Source organism: Phaethon lepturus, unplaced genomic scaffold, assembly GCF_000687285.1.
Source record: "Phaethon lepturus isolate BGI_N335 unplaced genomic scaffold, ASM68728v1 scaffold11628, whole genome shotgun sequence".
NCBI classification, from domain to species: Eukaryota; Metazoa; Chordata; class Aves; order Phaethontiformes; family Phaethontidae; genus Phaethon; species Phaethon lepturus.
In genome coordinates, this window is record NW_010555546.1 from 46,188 (window position 1) to 54,263 (window position 8,076).

Here is an 8,076-nt window from a genome sequence, read left to right on the forward strand (position 1 = left end):
TCTTTAGTTTTAGATTTCTATATAAATGGATAACACTTTCACATACAATTGGGCCCTTTCTCCTCAAATTTTTGTTTGTAAACCTACAGCACCTTGTCAGCTGTTGAATCTTAAACCTTTTATCCTCATCTTGCAAAAAAAGAATGACTCTAAATCATGAGCACAAATTCTTCAAAGAGATTCTTGCAAATATTTTTGAATAATTATGCTATTAGAGGGAAGAACATTTGCTCCATCTCCTAACTGACAGGAGCAGAGATCCTCTGCTAAAGAACAAAGTGGTCTGCTCTAAATTTATTTCCTCTGAAAATACACTCTGTTTTAATATTTAATCACTGCACAAATTACAATGGACTTGTATAAACTCAGCAGTTTAGACAGCCAGTGATTTTGGTAAGAAAATATTTGACAGTGGTAACATAAAATATGAACCCACTGAGTAAGCTTATTATCTTTCTGTCGGTACTCAGTGTGGACTGGAGTTGACACTACTTGAGCTTTTGAGAAATAGATGGGTGAAATCATTCTGTCATTAAATATTGTCCCTCCGGCTCCACAGAACTGTCCAAATATGATAGAGAAATCTTTAGTGGGTCTGAAATCCCCTTGTCGCTCCTGGGGCTGTTCAAACACTCTGAATTTGTATGCTCACCGGAGCAAGCAGATCACAAGCCTGGCTTGCCGAAATCAGCTGCCGGACTCCCGCTGACAACCAGGCTGCCAGGACACCACAGCAGCAAAATCAGATGAACAAAGAGATACTTGCCTGTCACAGACCGCACTGAACAGGAGGGCATTTACATTACAAGGAGTAGAAAAGTGAAGTATGGACGTTCTTCCCTCGGGGCATATTGAATCAGTTCAATTCTCAAGTAAGTCACCAGATGCAGTTCTGGAAGATGGGTGTTGTCTGCAACTCACCGCTGACACTGCCACGCTGCCCTAACAAGGTACCTCCATTGTGACACGACTATCTCCAAGAGAGAAAAAGTTTGTCTGAATTGTATTTTTCACCAACAAAGATGGTCTCTCATGATGATTACAGCTCAGGTGAGCCTGGATGATATCTCGTCAGCAGTCCAAGTACCAAGCAGCTGTGGAATTGCTTCTCTTGGCTGCCTGTCTCTGCAGTTGCCAAAACCAGGCATGCTCAAAAACCCTGGCTAATCATCAACTCGCGAAACGTGATGCTTTCCAAACATCCTCTGTGTAACCTACTTCAAGCAGAAGGCACCAAGAAGTGCAGCTGTGCTTCCACCCTAGTGTTTCAGAAGGACTGTTCTTGCTGAGACCTCGGCAGTGATCCCCAGGCACCCACAGAGAGCATGATTAGCTACAGATGCGTGGGTTGTCTCCTCAGACCTCATTTCAGGATCAGAAACCAAGAGTTTTGCTTAATTAAACGGAATTCCTCTGGTTCAAAGACTCATTAAAGAAAAGAAAAATAAAGGGTAAAGAGAATCAGGAATCACAGATGACAGCTACTTCTGATGTGGTACGCTAACACCGAAGAGCACCCTCAGTATATCAGCCCTCACATTTGTGAGCACATCTCCTGCATCTACTGCAGGGCTATTGGCACGGAAATAATAGCCAAATGGGACTAGAAGTGGGAAGTCTATTCCACCTCATCTTAGCGTTTGTTCATTAATTGGCATTTATAATATAAAAGTAGTTTTTTCCATTGCCCTTTTTTCACCGATGAGTGATGAAGAGAGCCTGTGATCTGCAGTTGCCGGCGTGCTGCTATAGTTTGTGTTGGCAGTGAAGCATAAGCAAGTACTGTCAGTATTTTAATATCTGCTCCTATCCATCCCTTCCCAAGAGAACTTACAACAAGCGTTTATAACGCGATTGAACCACAGCAACCTCTAAACTTTAAAAAACAAATCAAAGGGACCTCAGAGAAAAGTGGGAATCCTGGAGTGTTTCTTTCTGCTGTGCGTCCGGTCCCGGGCCAGCCCACCCATCTGAACGCCTCAGCTGGGAGAATGACCGACGGGCATGGGAAACTGCAGAAATCTGCCCAATTGGTCTTTATTGTCACACACAATAAGCACACTTGCTTATTATAATTAGCAACACAGATTTAAAGTGATGCTTTTAATTTCTGTTTTTAAACAGATGCATACCAACATTTTAATGGACTCATCGTTCTTCTACTCTTGCTTGCACCGTCTGCGTGCACACAATAGCAAGACTTCGAAGTTCAGTGGCAGAAAAGGCAAAAAACCACCTTAATCACCTACTTAACGGTAATTTCCCATCTCTGAAACATCTTGTGCTAGATATCTCATTCCACATGATCCATCGAGATTGAATTACTCCTCCTAATCTTCCTGTGCCTGAAGTACATGAAGATATATCCAAAGCAATCATTTATCCAGGTTCAGTGCCAACTGCAGTGAAGAACAGCATGGCACTGGGTTTTTGAAGAGCAAGACCACGGCTGAAGCTTTATCTCCACATCACTGCAGCTATTAGTAGACAAGATTTGCTAGATCAAAGCTGCTTCAGGGGCACCTGCCCCCTCGTTGGGTGCAGCTCTGCGCTACGCCCAGCCGGCGATGCCAGCAGGTGGTGCTACCCACTCGTGCCACTGGTCCTGCAGCCACTGGAGAAGGGGCTGTGGAACTGTAGCTCTGAACAGTTGAGAAACAATTAGATAAGTGGAATATTCTATTTTTATTTATTTATTAATTTACGTTTAAAAAAAAGAGTTTCACTTTTGTCAGCCTAAGATTTCAATATGAAGGGCCACACAAGATTTCTTCCCTCCTCTCTCTTTCCCCCCACCTTGTCTTCCCCCCTCCCAAATCAAAATACGTTGGAAGGAAGAAAAGGAGGACTGAAATACTTACCTGTAAAAAAAAAAAGAGTAAGGAAATCTAAATTACCTGCAGATCAGGTAACCTTACAGCAAAATACTTGAAACAAACATATGTGCTGTCCTGCTCAGAAGCAACCATTAGACCAATTTTGGAAGTACTCAGAAAAAGAATGACATAGATGGAAAAAAAACGTGTGAAGCCAAAACATGAGAAACTCACAAGCAGGTAGACGTGCTCTGCCTTTTCTTAGGTCATTCAATGAGGCATTAAGATTTTTCAAATTTTGTCTGAAGGGAATGCAAACATTATAGCCATACCTACAGCGGGCAATGAATTCTCCAAGAAACAGGAGGGCTTAAAATAATAGGAAAGAAAATAGACTATATTAAATGAAAATCGTAAGTTTGACAAAGAGCAAACTATGCCAGAGATCTAAAAGACTGTCTCCTTAGGAAAGAGCCTGTGTATGAGTATTCCAAACAGAAATCCTGAGTCCTGAATGTAAATTAATAATAGGGAAATAATTTTCATTTTAGAGAAAAATGTCTCTACATAGAAAAAAATTGGAAATTTTCTACATCATCTAAATCATTCAGTTTTTCAGCAGACTATCGCCAGAAAGGTATGAACAAGAGCTCTTAGCAATAAAGAAATGTATGCATCTGAAGGAGTTTATAAGCCTGTAAGTAAAACACAAGTTTCCTAACATTAGTATCTGAACTTACGCAGGACTGAAATACCTCTCCGAGATACCGCAGCGTAACAGAAAACATACCTGTGTGTACACACACACCCCTTCCAAAACACACCCAACTGTGAGACAGTGCAATTCTAAGCTCTTCACGAACAGCACAAACTTTATATTTTCAGAAAAGCGGCAGCTTACAGACTAATGGAAGCAGCTCATGATTCCTCCTGGGTATTATTTTCTCATACGCAAAGTCTGCTAAACGCCAGGCCACGTGTCTGAGGTGTTGCAGTCCTGGGTTTGCCTGGGATTCTGAAACAGGAGTTACCCGAGCAGGTTGTTTGAGATCTCTAAACTGACATTTGCAGGTTTTTTATGAAACTGTACACCTGAGGTGTCTACCTTTCTATTAGCTGCTTGCTTCATTCACTTTCTGCGAAGGTGTCTTGTCCTTATGGGCAGAAGCAAGGATATCTCGGTGGTTATGTCTTCTCCTCCAGCCACATCTGCCTTATCTGTTTAAACATCAAAGTCTTTCAAAAAGAAACCATGTGTATCACAAAGTTTGTAGAGAATCCATCAGCCCCTTTTCTTGTCTGGCACTTCTGTAACACCATCCTAGGCATGTTCAATAATTTAAAAAAAAATATTTAACTGAGAAGGATGATGACTATACAAAGCAGATAGGGAAGGCATGAGAACCTACAACAGAAGTCACTTCTTTAAGAAAGAAGTGCTCTATGAGTTTTAAAAAGCTTTGCAGAAATAGTTTTCTGTTTGCACAATAAAACCGTGCATTTGTTTTCTTCAGTCCTGAGATGTTAGTGAAAGATCACAACCATCCAGACTGCCACTGGACCTGATGGCGTGAACATCTCCATACGCTTCGGGCTGTTGCTTGGATGAGAACTGCTGTCAGACTCAATTAGTGGCAGAGTAAAGCTCATCTAGAGGGGAAGGCAGATGTGAATTAAGAAATACTTAATTGTGCAACCACCTGCAGTTCCCCGTTCCTTCAGAGGTCTGCTGCAACAGGCACCTCAGCAACACAGGATAAGGTATTTTCTCGCCATAAGAAAATCAATCAAGACCGGCTCAAAAAGAAAAACTGGCTCAAAAAGACGAGCTGGGTTAGCCATGCTGACCTAAAAGAGGTCAAGCAGAAGGTATTTTCCACTTATTTAGGCACGTCCTACCACATCCATGAACAGAGCACCTGGGTGGCCCCAGTCACGCAGTGTGGACAACTCGGAGGTGCTGTTTGTTCTCCCTCTCCAGCGAAAGAGGTGGTGGAGCAATGGCAGCTTTTGCTTCTGTAGGAGTGTGAAGAGGCTCAGAAACGTGGCTCAGAAGTTCTCAGAATAGGTTACAACACTTGGCTGCCTCTTGCAAACCAAAGTCACGTGGAGAAAGCAGTGGGAAGTGGTGTTGGCTACGTCTGAAAAAATAAAGGGTTCACTGCCACCAGCAGGATGTTAGCAGGGTCACAGTGCTCTCTATATTTAAAACACACACACACACACAAAAGACAGTGGAAGAAAAGGAAACAGTATGGAGAAATATTAGGCTATGTCACACAAGCTGAAATCTTTAGGGGAAAAAAGAGAATCAATGTGTAAAGCTTCTGGGAGGCTCAAGAATAGTAACCGGTGCCAGTATGACGGATTTCAGCTGAACAAGTGGATTTTGGTTTTGGGGCTGGGTTTGGGTTTGGTTTTTTTGGGGGGGTTGGTTTTTTGTTTTGTTTTGTTTTGTTTTTTACACCCCCCGATGGCTAAATGTCAGGAAATTACTCCAGAAAAGCCTAGGAGTTTACTGTGGGGGTGTGAAGAGTTAGATTATGATCCCCACTAAAACTTTCTGGGGCAAATGAAGCTAATGCTTCAGGATGAGGGAATGAATGATGAAAAGAATAGACTCCTCTCTCTATACCATAAATTATTCCTAGTACTCCAACTTCTCAGTCTTTCAGAGACACAGGCATCATGAAAGGGAATCATCTCGCTTCACATCTGCACATATGCTCCAGCGCAGTTGTCTGGTCTGCTTCCTTACTGGAAAGAGAAAGGTGAGGACCTCCAGAGCAGAGAGATCTGTCCCAGTTAGCTGTGACCCTCTGGAGTTACTAGAGAGCCTGCCTCCTTAGGTTAGATTAGATTAGCCAGCCAACTTTAAAGGACCAAAATTTGGCAAGATGAAGCCCTTTCCACTTGTGTTCCACCCCACTCGGCACAGAATAGGCAGATGAAGGGTGTGGGATGTTCACTAGGATACGCCAGACCCTCCAGCTAACTGTGCCAAAGCAGACTGCTACACGCTGCTCCCAGATTCAGTCGCTGTTGCCACATTTCATTTTCATTTGAGTCACTACAGACAACTGCTCAGAAATTCAGAAAAGCTGTCTCTGACGCTGAGCTGCCACATCAGTGTGGAAACTGGTGGCCCACACTTCCCTAGAACAAAGGAGGCAGTGTATCATAGCTTGGCTGAGTTACATCCAACAATCCCTTTGATTCCAGCTAAGCCAATAATACAGCCGAGTTTTCCTCCCCGGTACTTTGTTCTGCAGACACCTGATTTTCAGATATCCCTACAAAGAACAGAAGGAAAAAATAATTAAAAATTTATATGACAGCTTCTGCCCGGACAGAGAAAAATATAGTCTTAGAGACGATATTTAAAAAAGGAGTGAGGTCCCCGAGGTTACATCTATTTTGAAAGACAATGTCCAAAGGCTTGGAAGATGAGAAGAAGTGTTCCAGTTGGGATTCCTACGAGGAGGAAAGGAAGATTTCTTACATAAGTTTGAGTCTTTACAAATATTACACCTGTGATGTGTGTCTGTTCATGATGACGAAGTTCAAATGCAAAACTGGGCTCAACTATATGAATTCTCAGCCCAAAAGGTATGGAGTTACATGCTTCATTAAGAAACACTAGCAAACTAAAGCCTTCCTTTTTCTCAAAACAAACAAAGAAATCGCACCCTCATGAAGATGCTAATGGGAAGGTTGCAAGATCAGGCACTTAAAGTTTGGAAAAACAACCTACATAACTTCCACTGGCTTCATTTTGTGATGAGCTGAAGAAAGAGAAGTTGTTTGTAGGCCTACTATAGTTCTTTAAGTACGTGTGGGTTCAGCCATTTGCTTCTCCCTGAATGACGTTAGGCCTGATAAAACGATAGGCAAAGCGCTAATATCCTGTTGTTCTCTTACAAACCCACCTCAGAAACTGGCGGTACCTCTGCGGGCTGATTAATTCATCTCACCGTCCTCTAACATATGCAATCGGGCACTTTTAAAAAAAAGGTTTTAATTTTATTTTTTTGAGTGGCCAAAGTAAATGAAAGCCCAACTCATCAACTTTTAGAAAGGAAACTTCCTATTGGAATACTAATATATGGTTTCCGAGGAAAACGAAAGGGAAAAATGCTATTACCTTACCAAAACTTATCACTATTTTAATACCAATCGGTATTTTATTTGTGCTTTCTGTAGAAATAATGCTCAGCTAAAGAGTTGTCCTGATCCTCCAAAGCATCAGGTCCTTAAAGGCCAAGCCTATCAGTCTGTGGTGTTTCACATTGTTCACTCTCAGGCTTGACACACTCCATTTGGAGTCAATTTTGATACAAGCCGTATAGAGTTTATGTACTGAGGTAACATCCAGTGCTGTCATTTCTCCGTGTAACTAAATGTCAGCAAGAAATAGAATCTAAAATTGGTCTGTAACTATGGCAACTAATGAGCCATTCTAACTTGGAGTCCCCAAATCAAACATGTGACCATCAAGGGATTCATTCCAGTTTTAAGATGCTGCTTTTTAGAGAAGAAAATGTGCTGCTGCTTTTGCTGACACGCGCATTAGGGGAGTCAGCCTACAGCCAGGCTAGAGAGCTGGAGCGGGTTCAGACAAACAACTAGGAGAAAAGCAGCTTCTCTCAAACGGGAAGAAAAACAGCCAACACATTCTATTGATGCTAATCATGCTGGATAGAGATAAAACCCTGAAAAAAAACCCCAAAAATTTGACATTACAACAGTGTGTGTAATCATAGCACTGGGGAACAAAGTATAAGCCCCGTGGTGAAAAGTAATGGGTGCCTGATTATTATTTTTTAATTTCAACTTCAATAGGCATTTGAGATCACAGAACTCAAAAGACAAAAACACATCTGCACATGCATATAAAAATAAGTGTGGGGCCAGCTCCATAATTCTGGTAAGGGGGAGGCCATTTTATTTCCCATGGCCACACAGAAGAATCATAGAATAGTTTGGGTTGGAAGGGGTAAAGGCCATTAGTGCAGCCCCCCTGCAGTGAGCAGGGACATCTTCAACTAGAGCAGGTTGCTCAGAGCCCCGTCCAACCTGACCTGGAATGTCTCCAGGGATGGGGCATCTACCACCTCTCTGGGCAACCTGTGCCAGTGCTTCACCACCCTCACTGTGTAATATTTCTCCCTTATATCTAGTCTGAATCTGCCCTCTTTTAGTTTAAAGCCATTACTCATCCTCTTGCTGCATGCCCTGCTAAAAAGTCTGTCCCCATCTT